The following is a 24,438-nucleotide window of genomic DNA, read 5'->3' as shown; positions in this document are numbered from 1 at the left end:
TACTTCCTTCATGATTGGGTTCAGCCTCCTTTGGGATTGAATGGATGGCTTGGCATCATCTTCCAACAGTATTTTATGCATGCATATGGCCGAACTGATTCCTTTCAGGTCAGCGAGGGTCCATCCAATGGCATCCTTATGCTTTCGCAACACTTGGAGTAATTCATCCTCTTGATCTTGGCTGAGGGATGAGTTTATGATCACTGGGTGGCTTTCATTCTCTCCTAAGTATGCATATTTGAGAGTGGGTGGCAGTGCTTTGAGTTCAAGTTTTGGTGCTTCTAACTTTTCATTCTCTTCCTTTGGTGCGCCTTGTATATGAATTTCTGCTGTTGCGGCCTCTTCACTAGACGTTGATTTCTCCTCGGTCAACCCTTCAGGTTCTTCTTCTTCAAAGCTCTCCTGCACTGCATCTTCCAGTGAGTCCAACCTCATACACTCTCCCAATTGTTCTGGTGGGTAACTCATGGCCTTGAACACATTGAATGTCATATTTTCATTGTGTAATCTCAGGGTGAGGTCACCTTTTTGGATATCAACGACAGCTCCAGCAGTAGCTAAGAACGGTCTTCCCAGGATGATGGAGGCCTTGGCTTCCTCCTACATGTCCAACACTACAAAGTCTGCTGGGAAGATGAAATCCCCCACCTTCACCAGCAAATCTTCTACTACACCATGAGGAAACTTGAACGATCGGTCTGCCAGTTGTAGGGCTATTTTTGTTGGCTTAGCCTCCTCGATCTTCATTTTTCTCATCATAGCTACTAACATCAGATTTATGCTGGCTCCTAAGTCATATAGAGCTTTCTCCACTGTGATCTCCCCTATAATACAAGGGATCTGGAAGCTCCCAGGATCCTTTAATTTCTGGGGTAGCTTGTGCTGAATGATGGCACTACATTCCTCGGTTAGTATCACCGTTTCGTTATTCTTCCAACTTCTCTTTTTGGTCATCAATTCCTTCAAGAACTTGGCATAGAGCAGCATTTGCTCTATTGCTTCAGCAAAGGGTATGTTGATCTGTAGTTTCTTGAAGATTTCCAAAAATCTTAAGAACTGATTGTCATCCGCCTTCTTCTTCAATTGCTGAGGGTATGGGACTCTTGGGACGTCTGGCTTCATCATTTCTTCTTGTTTTTGCGGACTCGAAGTGGAAACTCGAACTCCATCTTGCTCTTCTTCCTTTTCATTTGAGCCATTTTCTTGTGGTTTCTGGGAAGCTTCTTTCAGTTCCTCCCCACTCCTGAGGGTGATAGCCTGACACTCCTCCCTTTGGTTTGAGTCAGTATAGCTGCGAGGGTTGTGGCTGGGAATTTGCTTGAATAGGTAGCCAATTTGTGTCTCAAGTTTCTTGATGGCAGCATCTTAATTCTACATATTGGACCGCACTTCTTCTCGGAATGCCTTACTGTCTTGAATCTCTTTGCATATGCCTTCATGTAGTTTCTCAATCCTTGAGAGTCTATCATCAGATGATGGTGGGTTGGGATTGGATAGATGAAAAGGGTTATCTTGGTTTTGGTATGGATGTGGAGAGGTGTTATGAGGGTGGTATTGATATGATCTCTGTGTGGAATGTTGGTGAGCTGCATGGTTGTTGGGGTTGTGACGTCTCTGATCTTGGCCTTGATCTTGTTGATTTCCCCACCCAAAGTTTGGGTGATTCCTCCAACCAGGGTTGTAGGTCTTAGAGTATGGATCATGGGTCTGCCTGGGTGAATTTCCAATGTAGTTGGCTTGTTCATGCTCACCTTCTGCCTCTGCATTCACCCCCTCTTGGGTTGTTGATGAGGTGGTGATTGCTGCTACTTGGTTCCTCTCCATCTTCTTGGTGAGGTCAGCCAGCTGCTTGGTAATAAGCTTGTTTTGGGCCAGCAGTGCATCCACATTGTTTAGCTCCATCACTCCTTTAGTGTTGCCTTTCTTAGAAGCATAGAAGTAGTCATTCTCTGCTACAGTCTTAATGACATCTATGGCCTCCTCAATGGTCTTCTTTTTGTTCAGAGATCCCCCGGATGAGTGGTCTACTGCCTTCTTTGATTCATAGGAGAGGCCTTCATAGAAAATATGTAGCTGCACCCATTCATTGAACATATCTAGTGGACACCTTCTTGTCAGGTCCTTAAACCTCTCCCATGCTTCATAGAGAGTCTCACCATCTTGTTGCCTGAAAGTTTAAACCTCAGCCCTCAACCTGTTGATTCTTTGAGGAGGATAGAATCTTGCCAAGAATTTGTTCACCACATCTTCCCAGGTTGTTAAGCTCTCCTTCGGAAAAGACTCCAACCATTTAGATGCCTTGTCCTTGAGTGAGAAGGGAAATAAGAGTAGTCTATAGGTGTCAGGATGAACACCGTTAGACTTCACAGTATCACATATCCTCAGGAAGGTGGTTAAATGTTGGTTGGGGTCTTCTTGGAAACCTCCTCCAAACGAACAGTTGTTCTGAACAAGGGTGATGAGCTGTGGCTTTAGTTCAAAGTTGTTGGCATGTATGGTTGGCTTTTGAATGCTACTCCCATAGCTTCCTGGGTTTGGGTTGATATAAGAGCCTAAAACTCTTCTCTCCTGCCCAGCATGATTTGCTAGACCTTCTCTGCCATGGTTGTGAGCCTCTTCTTCATGATGGTTCTCCATATTTTCATCCATGTTTGGTTCAAAATACTCCTCTTCTTCCTCCGTACCAACTACTCTCTTTCCTCTTGCTTCCCTCCTTAATCTAAGGAAGGTCCTCTCAGGTTTAGAATCAAAGGAAGTTGAAGCCCCGCTTCTTCTACCTGTCATACAACCAACAAGGCACAAGTAAGGAAATAGATGCAGAAAGTATTTCCGTTAGAATTGCTGTTAGTGTGAGTGATGCAATATATCAAACAGTTAGTAGGTTAGTGGACTGAATTGTTAACAACTAAGAAAATGGGTAGGGGAAAGGGCAGAAAATAACTAAAACTGAAAGTAAATTACTCAAACAGAATTTTAAATCAAACAAAAGAAAAATGCTCAATCTAGTTATCCTCCAATTTAATCATTGTTGATACAAAATCAATCCCCGGCAACGGCGCCATAAACTTGATGCACGGAAACTTGTCTCTCAACAATTTTCCTTCGGCAAGTATACCGAATTGTCGTCAAGTAAAACTCAAAATAGAGTGAGGTCGAATCCCACAGGGATTGATTGGTCAAGCAACTTTAATTAGAGGAATGTTCTAGTTGAACTAAGCAGAATTAGATTTGAGATTTGTAGAAAATTAAATGGCGGAAAAGTAAATAGCAGAAAACGTAAATGCTGGAAATAAAGAGCTGAATGTAAATAGCGGAAAGTAAATTGCAGAATCTTAAATGGGAATGGAGAAGATGCTCATAAAAGTAGATTGCAGCATTTAAAGAGAATGTGTAAGATCAGAAATGGGGAATTCATTGGGCTTAGGAGATGTTGCATTCTCTGGATCAAGTTCATTTTCATCTCTTCCTCAATCAATGCATTCATTGATCTCCTTGGCAATCTTAAGTGATCGAATTCCAATTTCTTGGTAATTCAATCTCTCAAATCTTGATCAATAGCCAATTTCTTGGTCAATTACTCATGAGAAGAGATGAAGTATGGTCACTGATTATACTACATGTATTTCTAAATCAAAGTGTTGGTAGGATTATATGTCACTATATCCATCCAAACCTCAATTTGGTCCAACATGAGAAAGCATTTCTAGTATGGTCTCTTCATTCCTCTTCCAAAGTTCCGAAGAGATCCAAGTATGAATAGCTTCTTTTCCAAGATAGCTACGCAATTGAATGAAGATTGAAAGCTTTCTAGTAAAATCAAGAGAAAAGAGAGAAGAAGAATAATGAAAACTAATATTGATCCATCAAATTACAACAGAGCTCCCTAACCCAATGAAAGGGGTTTAGTTGTTCATAGCTCTGGGAATGAAAAGCATAGATGGAGAGTACATTCTCAGAATTAAACTAAAAGTTGCAGAGAAAGTAAAATACAGAGAGTAGTTCTCTAATTTCCAACCCCCCTTTTTGATTCAAAACTACCCCTATATATACTACTCTTCTGATCTTCTAGTTGGTTCTTCAAATCTTGGATATGGGCCTTTGGATCTTTAGTTTGAAGCAGTTATCCTCTTCAGTGGGCTTAGCTTTACTTGCAGAGAGAAAGTGTGAAGTAGGCAGGAACTTTTAGCTTAGGACGTTAGTGGCGTTAACATTAAGTGAAAGTGTGGGTTCGAGAACGTTTGTGGCAGTCACCTTTTTCACTAACGTTCCGAACCCAAGGGTGATCCACGTTAACTTCAACGTTAGTGGCACCAACGTGACCATTAACGTTGCCTCTTGATCCTTCGCACACGTTATTGGGACTTACCTTTTCCAATAACATTGAGAATCCTCCCTTCCCTACGTTAGAGTTCACGTTAGTGTGGCTAACGTGACCTTTAACGTAGGCTTGCCAAATCTTCGAAAACGTTAGTGACACTTACCTTTGTCACTAACGTTTCAAAACGCCCCTACTTCCCATGTAAGAGTTCACGTTAACTAGGTTAACGTGGCTTCTAACGTGGTGGTGATAGCCATCTCCAACGTTAGTGACAAAGGTGAGTGTCACTAACGTTGGCTCATCATTCTTTCATCCACGTTAGCTTCCACGTTAACTAAGTTAACGTGGGAGTTAACGTTGCTCATAGTGGCTCATTCCAACGTTAGTGACAAAGGTGAGTGTCACTAACGTTGGCGATTCTTGCTCCCTCCACGTTAGCTTCCACGTTAACTAAGTTAACGTGGCAACTAACGTGGCTCAAAGTGGCTTAGTCCAACATTAGTGACAAAGGTGAGTGTCACTAACGTTGGCCATTCTTTTGCTTCCCCACGTTAGAGTCCACGTTAACTGAGTTAACGTGGCTCTTAACGTGGCCAATATGAGCTTGGTCCAACGTTAGTGACAAAGGTGAGTGTCACTAACGTTGGCTTCATTTTCTTCTTCCACGTTAGAGTTCACGTTAACTTAGTTAACGTGACTCTTAACGTGGGCTATGATGGCTTCGAGGACGTTATTGGCAATTACTTTTCTCATTAACGTTGCAAGCTAGCTCCCTTTCCACGTTAGTGGTCACGTTAGTTAGACTAACGTAGCTGTTAACGTGGTTCTTCCTTGCTTCCTTTGTCCTGAAATTAAGCAGTAGAGTGCATCAAAGTTCTAATCCAAGTCAAGAGACATGCATCATTTAATTTGTCATTTAATTCATGCATAATTTTCATGAAATCATGTAAAGTGCACAATGTTTGCTTGAATCAAGATGTAAGTGAAATTCTACCCAAAACTTGCTTATTTCCTAAGAAAATGCATGAAACTACCCTAAAACAGTAAAGAAAAGGTCAGTGAAACTGGCCAAAATACCCTGGCATCAGTTGTCAGGCACGCGTTCATGGGTTGAGAATGGTGATGAGTGTCACGGATCATCACATTCATCATGGTTAAGTTCGAGTGAATATCTTAGAACAGAGACAAGCGTGTTGAATAGAAAACAGAAGTAATTGCATTAATTCATCGAGACACAACAGAGCTCCTCACCCCCATTCATGGAGTTTAGAGACTGATGACAAGTCATCTTAGCCTAGTTTCACTAGCCCTTTTCTTTAGTTTTCACTTGAATTGTGCACTTTCTTTGGCTACAAGTAAGCTAATATGGGTAGATTTTCATGCTTCCTTTGATTGAATCAACCATGTATGAATTCATGCTATTTCATGAGGTTTTATACTATAATTGTCACATATTATGAAAGAATGAATATCTCATGATTTTAAGCATAGCTTTGATGTGTTTGGTTGATTAATGATAGGTGAAGAAAGCTTGGAGAAAGGTTGAAGCAAGAAGGAATAGCTAGGAGTAAAGAGAAGACAATGGAATAAGTGAAATTGAACCAGGAAACAAAAAGCTGGACCTAAAGTTAGCCTCAAACTTTTGCACAAACTTTTGGGTGAAAAGTTAGCCCCAACGTTAGCCCCTAACTTTTGGGCTAACGCTGGAACTTGAAAATCAATCCCTGGGAACCAAAAGTTTGCGCCAACGTTAGCCCCTAACTTTGAGGCTAACGTTGGCACATGAAAATCACCCCTGGGCACCAAAAGTTTGCGCCAACGTTAGCCCCTAACTTTGAGGCTAACGTTGGCACATGAAAACTACAAGGGGAGGAGCAAAAGTTTGCGCCAACGTTAGCCCCTAACTTTTGGGCTAACGTTGGCGCCACAAGTGCACCAAGGAAGGCTAACGTTGGTGCAAAAGTTAGACCCCTAACTTTTGCACCAACGTGAGTATCAGCAAGATATGGGAGCTGATATGAAAAGTTGGACCAAAAGTTAGACCCTAACTTTTGCTCCAACTTTTGGTCCAACTTTTGCAAAACTCCAACCCGGTTCATTTGGTTCACTTTGGTTCTTCTCCAAACTCCAAGAGCAATCAACCAAGGCCTCTTTCAACCCAATTCCACCAAGAGCAAAGGCCCAACTCAAGGCTTGAAGATCATTTGAAGAAAGTGTATAAATAGGATAGAATTCAAGTTCTTCGAGGAGCTCCCCTTTTAGTTTTTTAGAATAGCTTTTCTTTTCGGTTTTGCTTGGAGCTTTCCTTTTGAATTTTCATAATAGTTTTCGGAGAGCTTTGGATATTGAGTGATCTTTAATTTCTTAGTCTTGGGGAAAGAGAATTCACTTCTCTTCCTCTTAGTTTTATTGCTTTCAATTTCAATTACAATTGTCTTGGATCTTGGGTTGGAGAATTGAAGAAATTCTGTTTCAATCTCATCCTTGGATCTCTCTCTTTATTTACTACTTGATTGAATTTAATTTCTGTTAATTGCTCTTCATCTACTTTCTTTGCAATTTACTTTTCCCTTGCAATTGTTCTTGTTGGATCAAGGAAGGTAGTGAGATCTAGACCTGGTTTTCTAGTCTCTGGGTCCTGAGATCTGAATTCCCAATTTACATTTTGTTTCTTTCTTGCTTTTAATGTTCATTTACTTTACTGCTTCAAGACCCGATTCAACCCAAACCCTCTTTTACTCTTTTGTTTGATGCAAGTTACTTTTCTTTGTTTAATTTCTGCAAATCCAACTCCCAATCCCCTTTACATTTCGAGCCATTTACATTTCTTGTTCTTTAAGATTCAGCAATTTAATTTCATGTTCTTTTTAACTTCATGCAATTTACCCATTCCCTTTACTTTCCATGCAATTTAATTTCTGCAAATCACAAATCACTCAACCAAATCTTGATTCGCTTGACTAAATCAACCACTAAACTAAAAATTGCTCAATCCTTCAATCCCTGTGGGATCGACCTCACTCCCGTGAGTTATTATTACTTGATGCGACCCGGTGCACTTGCCGGTTAGATTTGTGTGTTTTGGGAGAAATTCATTTTTCTACCAAAATATCTCATCAAGTTTTTGGCGCCGTTGCCGGGGATTGAATAGATTGACAATGATTAAGTGAGGTGGTGATCTAGATCAAGCATTTTTTCTTTATTTTTTTTCTCTAATTTTTTATTAACCCACTAACTGTTTGATTTTTTGTTTAAACTAACTAACACTGCAATCTAGCAGTAGATTGAAGTGTCACTGGTTTTGTGCATTTCTCATGCTCTGCTTGTATGTCAGGTACAAAAAGAACTACACCCAATTTTCATGAACAAGACGAAAGAACTCTCAGGAGGTTAAGAAGAGCTGAAAGAGGGAAAAATATTGTTGGAGAAGAGGAATCAGACGAGGAATTTCAAGAGATGGAGGAACATTCAACCAATCCACCAGGTGGAGCAGACAACAACAATGACAACCCACCCCAGAGGAGAGTTTTGGCCTCCTATACCTTTGCAAATCCTAGACATTGTGGAAGCAGCATCTTAGTTCCAAATGTCAATGCTAACAATTTTGAACTCAAGCCACAACTCATCACTTTGGTTCAGAACAATTGCTCTTTTGGTGGAGGACCACTTGAAGACCCGCACCAACACTTATCCACTTTCTTGAGGATATGCAACACTGTCAAAACTAATGGTGTGCCTCCTGACAGTTACAAGCTGATGCTATTCCCATTTTCTCTCAGGGACATGGCCACTCAATGGTTGGAATCTTTTCCAAGGGACAGCATCAACAACTGGGATGATTTGGTAACCAAGTTTCTTGCCAAGTTTTATCCACCTCAGAGGATTATAAGGTTAAAGGCTGAGGTACAAACATTTACACAAATGGAGGCTGAACCCATCTATGAGGCATGGGAGAGGTACAAGGCTCTGATCAGGAAATGTCCCCGTGCCATGTTTAATGAGTGGGAGAAGCTGTAGAACTTCTATGAAGGCTTAACACTGAAATCCCAGGAAGCTTTGGATCATTCAGCTGGAGGTTCCTTGCAACTCATGAAAACTGCAGAGGAGGCTCAAGAACTCATTGATATGGTGTCCAACAACCAATATTTCTTTGCTCATCAAAGAGGCCGCCAACCATCACAAAGGAGAGGAGTAATGGAGCTAGAAGGAGTGGATTCAATCCTAGCTCAAAACAAATTAATGCAGCAGCAAATTCAACAACAATTTGAGCAAATGACCAAGAGGATTGATAGCCTCCAAGTTGCAGCAGTTAACACCAGCCAACCATCAACCACATGGGGACAGAGTGAAGAAACTCAAGAAGAACAACCACAAGAGCAAGTACAGTATATGCACAACCAAGGACCAAATGAAGTGTATGGTGATACATACAATCCATCTTGGAAGAACCACCCAAACCTCAGATGGGGAGATAATCATACCCAAAACCAACAACCTTGGCAGAGGAACTCAAACCAAAACAACCCAAGTAGCAACCACAACCACAACCAGCAGCAGACTAACCAAAACCCCTACAGAAAACCTCAAAACAACTACCCCAACCCCAACCAATACCAATCTAATAACCAACCCACCAACCAAAATGCCTACCATCCACCACCCACATCTCATAACCCACCTCAAGTATCACCTGAAGCCCAAAGAATCACTCACTTGGAGGCCATGATAGAAAAAATATTGAAACACCAGGAAATGGTAACCAAGAATCAGGAAGCCTCCCTGAAGAGCCTAGAGAGACAGATGGGGCAACTCTCCAAGTAAGTATCTGTTGAGAGACCTTCAAGCTCACTGCCCAGTGACACAATCCCAAATCCCAAGGAGGAATGCAAGGCAATACAATTAAGGAGTGGGAGAACATTGATAAGCAACAATGACACTACAAAGAAGCAAACAGAGAACATCAAAGAACCAACAGAGGATGAGAATCAAACAAAGTCAGATGAGGCTAAGGAGCAAGTTGTGATGCCAAACAAAAGCACTGAGAAACTTAAAGAGAAGGACAACCAGCCACATAGCTCAAAGGAAGTAGCTCAGGGACAGTAGCAAATAGGAAAGAGCATCACACCTCCACTGCCTTATCCCCAGAGGTTCAACAAAGAGGTTAAAGACCAGCATTTTCACAAGTTCCTTGAGACCTTCAAGAAGCTGGAAATTAATATTCCCTTAGCTGAAGCACTTGAGCAAATGCCTCTGTATGCCAAGTTTTTGAAGGAGCTTATCAACAAGAAAAGAAGCTGGGATGAGAAAGAAACCATAGTGATTACTGAGGAATGCAGGGCCTTGATTCAAAAGGGGCTTCCTCCCAAGCTTGAGGACCCAGGGAGCTTCCTGTTGCCTTGCACCATTGGGGAATTAACTCTCAGGATGCATGACCAGAGTGTCATTCTGATGGTATTACCAGAGGCACAATTTAGCAAGGAGAAGAAAGACTATATGAAAAATGACTAGGAAGGTCACAGCAACATCCCAATGCTAAGGATTGTGCAGACTAATGAAAAAGCCCAAGAGGATATTAGAGTATTAGCCACTGAAAAGAGAGGTCCCCAAGGAAAGCCTACGGCCAGAAAAGAAAGATCAACAAAAGGAAAAATGAAATGCAGAAACAAAGCAAAAAGGGGTTGGAAGAACAGAAAGATTCCAACAGAGGGGCTTTCCAAAGGTGACAAAGTGCAACTAATATATCAACAGCTGGGGGCAAATCAACAAACCGAGGACTACTACACTGTCAGCAACATACTCTCATTAGAGCATGCTGAAATTGAACACCAGAAAACAAAGAAGAGGATCACGGTCAGAGGAGACAAATTGAGGCCCTACAAGCACCAACCACCATAAAAGAAAGTTCTCTCTGTCAAGCTAATGACAATAAAAGAGCGCTCCATGGGAGGCAACCCATGCTTTAAGATTCATGTCATTTTAAATTCAATAAGTTATGATCAATTGAGCATGAATTCTTTTCTCTTTTCATGAACATGTCCATTGACTGCATGCACTGTTTTGAAACATATGCTAAGATTGGTGTGCTTTCAAGCACACTAAACCAATGTTACAAATAATTCCATTTTGCATGTTTGGAGTATCTTGACAAAGAATATGGCCAAACACTAAGTTTGGTGTCCACATAGCTTCATGAAAATTAGAAATTCATGCATCAATAATCATACAATTGTTGTTTTCCAAAATCTTATAAATGGAAAAATTCTTTTCCGGTAATGAAGGCATTAATTGTGATGTACCCTTTGACAAGAAACAAGTTTGGTGTTCATCAAACTTTGATGCACCGATTTAGGGATACAATTGATCCTTCATGAAAAAAAGAGAAAAAGAAAGTATGATGAAAACAATTCTTATGAACATTTAACATTTGAATTTCACTAATTGGAGGAAGATACTCATTTTCTTTATATATGACCAAACATTAAGTTTGGTGTCCTCCAAGGAGAGTGTCACGGTTCAAATGATATAAGAATTGATGGTTCACATAGTATTAATAAAAAGAACACTCTTGCTACGGCTGGATAAAACTAATGTATGTTGTCTTGTTGTGGTGACTAGGAGGTCAAAGAATCTTCAAAGAAAAAGACAAGACAAAGGAAAGCATAGCATGAGGACAAAATCCCATCACATGCCTCGAAAAAGAAATCTGCCACTCCTTGAGAATGCTCATGGCAAAGGCAAGGGAAGGAGCAAACTTTGTCTTCATTCATCCTTACATGCATACCTTTGATCTCCATAAGTCTAATTGCATCCCAGCCCTTTATTGCTCGTTTAAAAGCATACCACCTTCAAGCCATGCACATGACCGAATCACTCCAACCTTTGAAACTTCATTCCCTTCATCACTCCTCAACATAACAAGCTCGGTTCAACATTTCTCTTACTTTAAACTCCAACCATTTAAACTTCCCTTCATCATTTCTTGTCATAGCAAGTTCGGCCTCAACTTCTTCTTGCTCCAAACACACATCAAATTCTCCAACATTCTTCACACTCTCTCTAACCTCACAAAATTCAACCAATCAAGTAATCATGGCCTCTTTATCAAGAACCAAACGAAGAAAAGGGAAAGACCCCATGGTGGAGGAAGACACACATGGATATGACCAATGGAGATTCAAGTCTCGGTACCATCAAATGCAAATTGAATGGATGAACGAGAAAATGATCTATCCTGAAATTCCACTCTTGTTGCCGGATGATGGATGCCAAGAAATGAAGGACAAAATTCGAAAGAGGAGGTGGGAGGAACTTGCATCACCAGCCACCCGAATCAATGCCAATATCATAAGAGAGTTCTATGCAAATGTCTCAAGGCTTGACATGCGTGAGCCCCCAACATACAAGAGCTATGTGCGGGGGGTGGAAGTAGATTTTAGCCCGGATGCAATCAAGAAAGTCTTGAAACTAAAGTCAGTCCGCTTTAGTGAACCAGGATACCAACAAAGATTAAATGAGGATCAGGATTATGATGAGATTGCGAGAGACATTTGTATGGAGAACTCAGAGTGGGAAGGAGATGAGAAGAACAAATATAAGTTTCTGAAGAGATGTAACGTCACCCCGGAAGCAAAAGGATGGTATGAGCTGATGAAAAGATCAATTCTGGGCACAGTGAACACCTCAGAAGTTAACAGGGAGAGAGCCGTGATGTTGCATTGCATCATTGTGGGAGGAGAGATAAGAGTTCATGAAATCCTTGTAAAAGACATTCAAAAGCTGGCTGAGAAGAATTCGGCCGGATCTTGGTTGTACTATCCGAGTACCATTTGGAGGTTGTGTGCAAAGGCTAAAGTTCCAATGGAAGAGGAGAATCCAATGTGGTTAAGCCAAGGCATGCCCATAACCATTGAACGAATGATGATGCCCCTTGAAGCACATCAAGGCCGAAGACCACATGGAAGAAGGGAAAGAGAAGAACCAATGGAAGAAGATGAGCCACACATAGAAGAAGAGCCACAAGAGGAGGAGGAACAGCCGCACTTTTTCCCACATGGCAATATGGATATGACTCAAATGCAAGAAGCAATAGAAAGATTGTCACAACAGTACATGAGAATTCAAGAAAGGCAAGAGGAATACCATTCACTATACATGAAAAACCAACAAGCACAAGAAGAAAGGGAGCTAAGAATAATGAATAAACAAAGTGAATTCGAGTCAAGATTCCTTGTGATACAAGAAGAACATGCTTTTCAATCTCATGAATCTTTTGGAAAGTTGGAACAAATGCAAGCTGAAAATTTGAGAGCCCTCAAAGAGTTCACAACACTCCAAGATGCAAGGTATGAAGTACAAGCCGATTACAACATCAATAGCCAAATCAAACTGAACTATATTGGAGAACATTTGCACAACATGGATCCGGCTTTCCCAACTTTTGATGAATTCTTCAAAAAGAGAAGTGAGGTAGAGGTAAGCAATGCTATGAGACTTGAAGATAGAGTAGAGGAGGCTATGAATAAGGCTGGATTCTGGCGAGGCCAACAGACAACAAACACGGATAATGGAAACACTAGCAACCAAGTGTATGAAAGGAGAAAGAAAAAGCATGACAAATGAAAGGTGGACTTGCTCCTTGTTCATCACTACAAAGAAAAAAACATGCATCCTATCTGTTCTAAGTTGTCTTTGCATCTTTAAGTGGTTCTTTTTAATTAATAGTCTTTGCATTATGTTTGTTTCTTTTAAAATAAGTAGGCTAGTTTATGTGTGTGCTTGTGTGTTTACTTTCACTTGACAAGAAGCATGTTTTGTCCCCTGCATCTTTAAGTTCAATAAAAGAAATGTTTGAATGTGAAGCAAGATAGTCTCTGTTAGATAGAAGTAGAATAAAAGTAAGTGGTGGTATGTGTGTGATTGAATGATAGCTCACTTTTAGTGAATAAAGAGCCAGGATATCTCCTTCTAAGTAAAGAGTGGCCCACTGTCTATGAATCTCAATTAAATAAAAAAATCCTTGGTTAAGAAGAAAAACAAAAAGAAAGAAAGAAAAGAGATAGCCAAAAAGTGGCAGAACAAAAGGAAACAAAAAGAAACAAAGCTGGACACCAATAGCTTGAACTTTAGAATATATGCCTGTGGTGTCTTTGTATTAGGATCTGCTTGGATTATTAAGCTCTTTGGAGTGCATCAACACTTGATGACTTGGGTTAACTAACCCGGGATCATCAGCTGAAAGTCCACTATCAAGAGCAACCTAACTACAAGGCACTTAGTAGCCCAAAGAGGTGCTGGGCATCAATGTTCTAAGAAGGAATGTGAGCCAAGTGTCTATGGTGAATAATGTGTCAAGTATAAAGAAAAGGAAATGAACTTGCTACACATGACACTCAAATAAAGCTTATAAACAAAGTAATAGCCAAGGATAAAGGAATAATGAGAGGTCATAGCAGTCTGTTACTTGAAGCTTGAAGGAGACTTTCTAGGCCTAGGAGTCAATAAGAAGTGAGTATTCACATATCCACACAAAATCCCATGAACTATCAATAATACTCTGCTAGCATGAACATCCTCTTCCATTTCATTCTTTCTTCTCAATAAATCTTTTCTTGCTTGGGGACAAGCAAGCTTTAAGTTTGGTGTTGTGATGACAAGTCATCTTAGCCTAGTTTCACTAGCCCTTTTCTTTAGTTTTCACTTAAATTGTGCACTTTCTTGAGCTACAAGTAAGCTAATATGGGTAGATTTTCATGCTTCCTTTGATTGAATCAACCATGTATGAATTCATGCTATTTCATGAGATTTTATACTATAATTGTCACATATTATGAAAGAATGAATATCTCATGATTTTAAGCATAGCTTTGATGTGTTTGGTTGATTAATGATAGGTGAAGAAAGCTTGGAGAAAGGTTGAAGCAAGAAGGAATAGCTAGGAGTAAAGAGAAGACAATGGAATAAGTGAAATTGAACCAGGAAGCAAAAAGCTGGACCTAAAGTTAGCCTCAAACTTTTGCACAAACTTTTGGGTGAAAAGTTAGCCCCAACGTTAGCCCCTAACTTTTGGGCTAACATTGGAACTTGAAAATCAATCCCTGGGAACCAAAAGTTTGCGCCAACGTTAGCCCCTAACTTTGAGGCTAACGTTGGCACATGAAAATCACCCCTGGGCACCAAAAGTTTGCGCCAACGTTAGCCCCTAACTTTGAGGCTAACGTTGGCACATGAAAACTACAAGGGGAGGAGCAAAAGTTTGCGCCAACGTTAGCCCCTAACTTTTGGGCTAACGTTGGCGCCACAAGTGCACCAAGGAAGGCTAACGTTGGTGCAAAAGTTAGACCCCTAACTTTTGCACCAACGTGAGTATCAGCAAGATATGGGAGCTGATATGAAAAGTTGGACCAAAAGTTAGACCCTAACTTTTGCTCCAACTTTTGGTCCAACTTTTGCAAAACTCCAACCCGGTTCATTTGGTTCACTTTGGTTCTTCTCCAAACTCCAAGAGCAATCAACCAAGGCCTCTTTCAACCCAATTCCACCAAGAGCAAAGGCCCAACTCAAGGCTTGAAGATCATTTGAAGAAAGTGTATAAATAGGATAGAATTCAAGTTCTTCGAGGAGCTCCCCTTTTAGTTTTTTAGAATAGCTTTTCTTTTCGGTTTTGCTTGGAGCTTTCCTTTTGAATTTTCATAATAGTTTTCGGAGAGCTTTGGATATTGAGTGATCTTTAATTTCTTAGTCTTGGGGAAAGAGAATTCACTTCTCTTCCTCTTAGTTTTATTGCTTTCAATTTCAATTACAATTGTCTTGGATCTTGGGTTGGAGAATTGAAGAAATTCTGTTTCAATCTCATCCTTGGATCTCTCTCTTTATTTACTACTTGATTGAATTTAATTTCTGTTAATTGCTCTTCATCTACTTTCTTTGCAATTTACTTTTCCCTTGCAATTGTTCTTGTTGGATCAAGGAAGGTAGTGAGATCTAGACCTGGTTTTCTAGTCTCTGGGTCCTGAGATCTGAATTCCCAATTTACATTTTGTTTCTTGCTTTTAATGTTCATTTACTTTACTGCTTCAAGATCCGATTCAACCCAAACCCTCTTTTACTCTTTTGTTTGATGCAAGTTACTTTTCTTTGTTTAATTTCTGCAAATCCAACTCCCAATCCCCTTTACATTTCGAGCCATTTACATTTCTTGTTCTTTAAGATTCAGCAATTTAATTTCATGTTCTCTTTAACTTCATGCAATTTACCCATTCCCTTTACTTTCCATGCAATTTAATTTATGCAAATCACAAATCACTCAACCAAATCTTGATTCGCTTGACTAAATCAACCACTAAACTAAAAATTGCTCAATCCTTCAATCCCTGTGGGATCGACCTCACTCCCGTGAGTTATTATTACTTGATGCGACCCGGTGCACTTGCCGGTTAGATTTGTGTGTTTTGGGAGAAATTCATTTTTCCACCAAAATATCTCATCAGAGACTCATGCCGTAGAGATACAATGTAAAACGTGAAAATGTCATGAGGTGCAAAATAAATCTCTAAAATTTGTTTAAATACTAAACTAGTAACCTAGGTTTACAGAAAATGAGTAAACTACGACAGATAGTGCAGAAATCCACTTCCGGGGCCCACTTGGTGTGTGCTGGGGCTGAGACTTGAGCTTTACACATGCCTAGGCTGTTTCTGGAGTTAAACGCCAGGTTGTAGCCTGTTTTGGGCGTTTAACTCCAACTTGTAACCTGTTTCTGGCGTTTAACGCCAGAATGTAACATGGAACTGGCGTTGAATGCCTGTTTGCGTCATCTAAACTTTGGCAAAGTATAGACTATTATATATTTCTGGAAATCCTTGGATGTCTACTTTCCAACGCAATTGAGAGCACGCCATTTGGGTTTCTGTAGCTTCAGAAAATCCACTTTGAGTGCAGGGAGGTCAGAATCCAACAGCATCTGCAGTCCTTTTTCAGCCTCTGAATCAGAATTTTGCTCAGGTCCTCAATTTCAGCCAGAAATTACCTGAAATCACAGAAAAACACACAAACTCATAGTAAAGTCCAAAAATGTGATTTTTATTTAAAAACTAATAAAAATATACTAAAAACTATGTAAAAACAATGCCAAAAAGCGTATAAATTATCCGCTCATCAATGGCTACGATCATCTTCTGATGAAACCCTTTCCCCCTAACTATACCTTTTGGTTACATCACGGTGAGAGGATCATAGATGAGAGATCTAGCGGTAGGGAAGAACTAGAACCCACTGTAAATTCAGGAGATCAAATGCGTGACATTGTCCACGACGCATTTAACTTGCCGGGACGGCAGAGTGATGATGAAAACTCGATGAATGGGCATGTTGGAGACGTTGCGGAGGGGTTACCGTACTTATCTGATGAACCTAGCCGCGAGGCTCGTGCCTTTCACGACTTGCTTGAGGACGGCGACTAGGGATTATATCCGGGATCCTCAAGATTCTCGAAGCTCTCTTTCTTGGTGAGGCTGTACCATATAAAGTGCATGTGCAGAGTGAGCAACAAGGCTTTCAGATTGATTCTAGAGCTATTGGGGGATGCCTTTGAGCATGCATGAATTCCGAAGACCTTGCACGATGTAAAGTTCATGTGTAGAGTGAGCAACAAGGCTTTCGGATTGATTCTAGAGCTATTGGGGGATGGCTTTGAGCATGCTCGAATTCCGAAGACCTTGCACGATGCCAAGAGGATCATAAGGAAGCTTGGTATTGAGTACAAGAAGATAGATGCATGTCCAAATGACTGCATACTATACCAGGGTTTTGACCAAAACCTGTCTAGATGCAAATGGTGTGGAGCATCCAGGTGGAAGAAAAAGACTAGGAAGAATTCTTTATTAAGGATCAACGCCATTGTCAAGAAGAATAGGAAACCTCAGGCGGCGAAATTTCTTCGTTATTTTCCTCTGATTCCACGGTTGCAGCGATTATTCATGTGCAGTAAGACATCCGTGGACATGTTCTGGCCCAAGAGAAGAACCAACTCTGACGGTTCCTTGAGGCATCCCAGGGGTGGCGAGGTTGGAAAGCATTTGATAGGAGAAATACTGACTTTTCTGGCGATCCACGCAATGTTCGCTTGGCCCTGGCCAGTGATGGCTTCAATCCTTATGGAAACCTCAGTTTAAAATACTCAATATGGACAGTGATTCTTATTCTGTACAACTTACCCCCATGAATTTGCATGAAACAAACCAACTTTATTCTCTCTATGATTATTCCTGGTCCTAAAATGCCTGGCAATGACATAGATGTCTACCTACAGCCCCTGATCAATGACTTGAAGCAGTGTGGGCTGGTGTTGATATGTATGACGCTAGTGAGAAGAAAATATTCAAGATGCATGCTGCATTGATGTGGACTATCAGCGATTTTCCTGGCTTGGGCAATTTATCTGGTTGGAATACGTACGGCGGGAGAGCTTGCCCCACGTGCAATTTGGACGCCGAGATTAGGCGACTCACCTTCAGTCAAAAATGGTGTTATATGGGTCATCATCGCTTCTTGAATGGCGATCACAGATATAGACAGGACCGGGGTAGATTTGATGGCAAGGTAGAGGATAGATCCCCACCTACCAAATTGACTGGCAGGGATGTCTTGAGACAATTGGAGGGTGTGCCCGTCTCACAGGGCAAGGTGCAAGTGGTGGGCGGTAAAAGAAGGCACGGACAGTAGACTATGGTGCAAAACGATTCTCCCTGGAAAAAGAGGAGGGTATTCTTTGATCTGCCATACTGGGAGAACAACGAATTACATCACAACCTTGACGTGATGCACATAGAAAAGAATGTATGCGACAATATTGTCTTCACCCTGTTGAACGAGAGCGGTAAATCCAAAGACCACCTAAAAGCTCGAAAAGATCTCCAGTTGATGGGAATCGGGCATGATATGTGGCCACTTGAAGGTGGAAAGTATCCCGCTGCAGTCTTTACCATGTCGAATCAACAGAAGAATGTCTTCCTTAGGACCATTAAGAATGTGGTCTTTCCAGACGGGTACTCTAGCAATATCTCTCGCTCTGTTGATCTAAAACAGCGCAAGTTATTCGACTTGAAGAGTCATGACTGCCATATTCTAATAGAATATCTATTGCCAATTACTTCAAAACACGTATTGCCCACCCCAGTGTCTGTCGTCTTGGCTGAGTTATCAGCCTTTTTTGACTAATATGCAGTAAATCCATAGATCCTCAATAACTTCCTCTCCTTCAGGATCGTGTAGTCCATACTTTGTGCCACATGGAGATGATATTTCCACCTTCCTTCTTCACACCCATGGTTCATCTAACGGTGCATTTGGTCGAAGAGGTACGTCTCGGTGGCCCAGTGCATTACTGGTGGATGTACCCAAATGAGAGGTAAAGATCTACTTAAGCTTTCTCGACCTGTTTTATTTGGATAGCTGTCATCTAGTAATTTATATGTTACGTTCTCGAAGGTACCTATGTCATCTTAAGCAACACGTGCGTAACAGGGCACAACCGGAAGGATCGATTGTAGAGGGCTACTTATCCAAGGAGATTTTCACATTCTGTTCAAGATACCTAGATAATGTCGAGACTAAGATCAACCGAACGATGCGCATTGATGACCGGCCGAGCGATGCTCCGTCGAGCGAGATTGCCAGCATGTTCCCAAAGGTTGGAAAGGCGGTCAGGGCAGCTTCATTTTTTACTCTAACAGCAACCGAAAAGCTTCAAGCACATCGTCATGTACTGGTCAATTGCATTGTCGTAGAGAAATTCTTGGAGTAAGTATAAAAACTGAGTTCTAAAATTATACAGTGACCAATATGTTTAAGATAGTATTGAACTTGAACAAACTTTTTGTATGCATAGTGAGTACAGAGCCATCACAAAGAGAAAACTGTGAAATAAAACAAGGTCTCAGTCTCACATAGATAGTGTTGTGCACAGAAAATTTCCTAACTGGTTCCAGCATGAGGTAATCCTTAATATCTTAGGATCCTACTACCCTTTGATGCTTGCCTACCTCTAATGGTTTAAAGCCAGGTCCCATTTGGAAGCACCAATCATTCGAACGAGTTGCAGTGGCTCGCCTGCAGTCTCCTTGCTCAGGCCAGACACTTTCAGGATTACAATGTAAATGGATTTAAATTTAGAACCATGTCTAGGGAGGAAGGGATAAAAACACAGAATAGCGGGGTTTATGTCACTTCGGATACTAGAAGTTATGCAAGTAAACAGGATGCCAATGTTGCTATTGGCGGTGTCTCGTATTACGGGAGATTAGTAGACATCATCAAGCTAAATTACAGTGGTCAATTCACTGTAGTATTATTCAAGTGTCTTTGGGCAGACACCACATCAGGCAGAGGCATACGGCAAGACGTTTTGGGCCACACCTGTGTCAATTTTGCAACTGTCGAGAAGATGATGAGCCGTACATCCTAGCATCTGAGGCGCGTCTTGTGTTCTACATAGAGGATGAGGTGGACAATGAATGGAGTGTAGTAGTCCATGTGAAGCCAAGAGATTTGTTTGACATGGGAGAAGATTATAAACATTGTGAGGTCGACCTTCATCCGCAGTCTTGTATGACTAGATTGCCTGAATTTGATGTCGAAGGCCTGCGGTTGACAAGAGACAGAGATTTAGAGGAATCCACTAATGAAAAGGTTGAAGATTGTGATGAGGCCACCGATTCCTAAAATACATTTCTCCATCATGCATGTAGCTCATATTCATGGCAGTTCTGGATATATACTACTGTCATGATTCACCTATGATAGATAGTGGATTGTATTTTAGTCATATCATTAGATAATAGGTTGAATTGATTGAGTTTCCAAACTAGATTTTTTAAAACTTATCCTCTCAAATAAAGCTCTTTTATTTAACTGGTTTTTACAATGCTTACCTCTCCTTCAAGACTTCTTATATCACATTTTTAAGTTTTCCTTGTGCATTCTTTCTATTTCCATGGCCTATCAAGGAAATTGGAGAGCCGAGACTTCTTTCTCATTTGCAGAAGCCGTTGGTTCATAGAGAAGATGATAGATGCATCTCCATTCTCTTCGTTGGACCACGCAACATCCTTTGCAAGGCAGTTGTGGTTCAAAGAGTCTCGTATACAATCATGGCAGGATGCCTTCTCTGGACACAGTCACCTCTATCAAGCCATTGGTCATGCGCCGGCTTCAATCATGAGGGTTTGTTTGCTGCTGCCAAATTTAATTATCAAAATCCTTTTCATATTCATGGATGAAACCCATTTCAGGTAGTTATGTTAAAATCTTAGGAATTACTTCAATGGGACCGAAGGTATCGGGCTAAATTTAGGTTTGAGTTTATAACAAGTACGGAAACATGGTGCTCATAGAAAATACTTGACGAGGTGGAGGTAAATATTCTTGTTTTACTTTTGTATTTATCTAACGTTTATATTAGTTCTATATCTAGATAGCTAAACTCTATTATTTGTTTTGTAAAATTAATACATTAGATTCATTTATCTATGTTTATGTGCAAAAGGATCAACAAATATTGATAATACTAAAACAAGCCGAATCACCATTGAGGGTACAAAATTTAATTGTATTTTGTAGAGCAAGATAAACTTTATTTACGTTTGCTAGAAGAAACTTAATAGCATATAATAGAGACCCTTTTGTGGAACTCAAAAATGGTTGGTCTGTGCTCCTTTAAAGTGCCTGCTTGTCTCTACCTTCTACAAATCTGGGGGTTTTTAAATATACTCTATTTAAATTGCTTGTATTGACATGCTGTGACCAGGCTCAAGAAAACTTCCCATTCTTCATTGACGGTGACTTTTTTAATCATAAAGAATTGTGAAAGATAAGCAACATATCCTTGCTAAGGGGCTTTAGTGGATTGATTGTTGTGCATTTTTTTCGTTATTGAAGTTTATTGTTATTTATCTTTTGTTTATTCAACATAGCAAGCAGTGACTCGACCTTCATAGCTGCCTAGAATTACATATTCAATCTAGCCTTGGAGTATAACATTGTTCTTGTATCTTAAAGGCATCTAAAACTATGTAGTTGTCACTAAGCAGTTTCTTAATCCTTTGGGCCAAAAAAAAAGAGTAATATCTTTTTATTTGGTAATTGGTCTCTGTGTGTTTTCCTTCTTCTTATTATCATTAATTTTGGTATGTTATACAGGCACGCTATGAAAATTCTCTTGTCGTTGAATAGGATATTGCAGCATGGGAGGAATTCAAACTCATAGAACATGGCCTTGAATGACTATCGGAAAGTAAGAAAGACTCGACCTTTAGCACGTTTATGTAATTTGATTATGTTCACACACTAATTCCTCCTATTCTGGGCTTGTTTGGCTATGACGCAACTCTCAAGAATGTCTCGAGACAAGTGTCAAAGAGAATCTGAAGAACCGGGGGAGGTGGTTCCAGATTCAATGGAAAAAGATGATGTTGTCTCCTTCAATACATCTGATGAGGCTAATTCTGCTGGACGAAAGGTTGGCATGCTGTCATATGACCTCAATAAAATGCTAGAAGAGAATGAATATCCTTATAATGGAATGTCTCTTGGGAAGAAGAATGCATGGCACTTGGCTACGTGTTTAACACAATACTTGAATCCTTGAGGACAGTGCTTCAGTTTAGGACTGTTCAACCTGCCCCATTTGCTAAATGAATCACACAGATGATATGAACATCGTTTTATAGTAGTTTTCCTCAATCTGTCTTATCACATTTAAATAGTTTTTTTTTTACTTAGGCTATAAAGTAGGTGATTCTTATTGCTACAGCATAGAAGTGTGAACTTGGAAGGGTGGATTATGTGAAGTATGAGTCGACTCCACATTGTGATTTTGTTCTATGAAACCTGTCGTATTTTGAGGCCTTTTTCTCCTTCTCCCAACCATCTCTAGGTACCTAGGTGACAGTATTTTCTCCTTTGAAAGTTGCAGTTAAAAAACACTTTTAACTTCTGATCTATCTTAACATTGGGACTTGATTTCTTGTGGTTTTTCGTACCTGTTATTCCAGTCTTTTTTGGTTTGATATGTGTTAGAGCTCGTGAATACTAAAAAATAAATGATGGATAGTAAAATTTAGAATCACAGGGCATGAATCACAAATCCTCTTGGGAGGAACTTATGATATCCAGGTCGCATTTTGTAGGACTTAAAGTGAAATTGAAATGAAGGCTAGCATTGGACTTGGTCTAAATATTGGCCTCCCAATAACGTGCTGGTATTTCCCATCATTCCTGTATGTTGGGAGAACAACGATAGATTGCTTTAGTTGCTTAATATATATTTTAGTTGCACTGTACACTCAATTCACAAGGAAGATATACTAAAGAAGAAACTATGAATAGGTACACTAAAGCCCCATTCTTTGTTTTTTTTACCCGGTATGTCTTAGGAATTTTGGCTAATTTTTTAGCACACATTTATTTTCAAATAATTTATTTAAGTAAGTATACATGAATCATGGTAAGTATATTTTTTCCGTAATTGACGTCTGGTTGGGTGAGATACTAGAAAAGGATAATTCATTATAATAAAAGTTATTATACTCACTTTTATTATTGTTCCCTTTGTTATTATTGCCATTGTGATTACTATATTATCAATACCGGTACCCCTTATTTTTTTTAGTACGCTATCCATAATTATTATTATTATTATTATTATTATTATTATTATTATTATTATTATTATTATTATTATTATTATTATTAATTCAGAATTAAAGAAAATTAAAAATTTGGTTTATCAAAATTTGAAAGAACCGCCTTTGTGCTATAAAAGCAATATGCGCGCCCCAATCGCAACTTCTAAATCCTTAATGCTTAAACATCCTTATATATTTAACCAAGTCCTACCTCACAGCTCTAAATACATTGAACCAAGCCTCCACCCACTAAGAGAAGCACTCTCCTCTCGCGCTCTGGCTTGTCGTTGCGTTCGCCGACGAGGACTGCTCAACTCGCATTGCAGTCTCTCTCTCTTGAAGTTGCGTGTCACCTCACTGTCTCTGCCCGCATGGTTGTCGTTGGTTTGATCAGCAACAATCAACACCGTAAATAATGGAGAAAAGTTGGTATTTCCATTCTCAAATGCCAAATTTCAAATTTATTTTACCCCAAGAAAAAAAAAAGAACTCACTAATTATTGTCAACTTTTTGTTGAAACATGCCAATAATAGAGGAGTTTCCTTTCACCCTAAACTTTTTTTTATCTCTGAGGAAAGAATTGTACACAATTGCAAGTAACTTTGAATATGAATTTCCCTTGTTATAAAATAAGTACTTATGAATTTTTATAAACTTGTTGTATTTTATTTCGTTTCTTATTGTTGCTGGCTTAATGCTCTAGTAATCTAATATGCTGTGCATTTACAGGGAACCAGGTGAAACAGGTGGAGGCCTTGGTATGCCAGACAAATAATATTATTTGTTGGTTACTGTCCAATGTCCATAGAATTATGTGATTTATTGGAGTATATTGTTGTTGTAGGCATGTATTGTCAATTCATATTTTTTTATCATATCTTCAGATTTCCAATAGCTAACTATTTGAATTACAAGTTTTGGACCTGTCTAATTGTTTATCAGTTAATACTGTGAATGGGTTTCCCCTTCTATTTTTTTTGCATATGCTATATACGTGAAGAAGTAGGGACAAGTGGTTTTTTCTTTTACTTATTTCTTTTTGTTAGACCATGGAAGATAATAATTGTTTTTAATGTTTGTTTAGAGACTTCGCTCAAAATTTTGTAGGTGGTTCATTAATCATATAAACTTATAGTTTTATATCTTGCAGACTTTTATAGTGGACTACTTTTGATTTCTTCTAAAGGTATGTGCACAATAATGCTTATATATACATTGACATTTGTGTATGTAAGTTAGTATTTTCTATGGAATCCAATGTCATGGAAATCTAATTTTTATTATTAGCTAGCATTGTATTCATTGAATGCTTAGTTTATCTGCAACAATCCTTCTTTATAGTGTTCTCGTTTACCTCAACGTGTTGTATGTAACTGTATTATACTAATTAGACATACCACTTATTTAATAACATTACTAAACAATTTAATTACTGGATG

General features: G+C 39.7%; 1 non-coding gene across 1 annotated transcript; it reads left to right on the top strand.

The window, feature by feature from the left end:
* The first annotated feature begins 2,089 nt into the window (after window positions 1-2,089).
* Window positions 2,090-2,196, top strand: LOC112745708 (small nucleolar RNA R71). Its single transcript, XR_003173622.1, has one exon. It is a non-coding gene; the product is annotated as a small nucleolar RNA R71 (small nucleolar RNA).
* The last annotated feature ends 22,242 nt before the right edge of the window (window positions 2,197-24,438 follow it).

This window comes from Arachis hypogaea, chromosome 14 (assembly GCF_003086295.3).
Source record: "Arachis hypogaea cultivar Tifrunner chromosome 14, arahy.Tifrunner.gnm2.J5K5, whole genome shotgun sequence".
Classification (NCBI taxonomy): domain Eukaryota; kingdom Viridiplantae; phylum Streptophyta; class Magnoliopsida; order Fabales; family Fabaceae; genus Arachis; species Arachis hypogaea.
The sequence above is the reverse complement of the archived record's forward strand: the minus strand, read 5'-3'. Positions and strand labels throughout refer to the sequence as shown.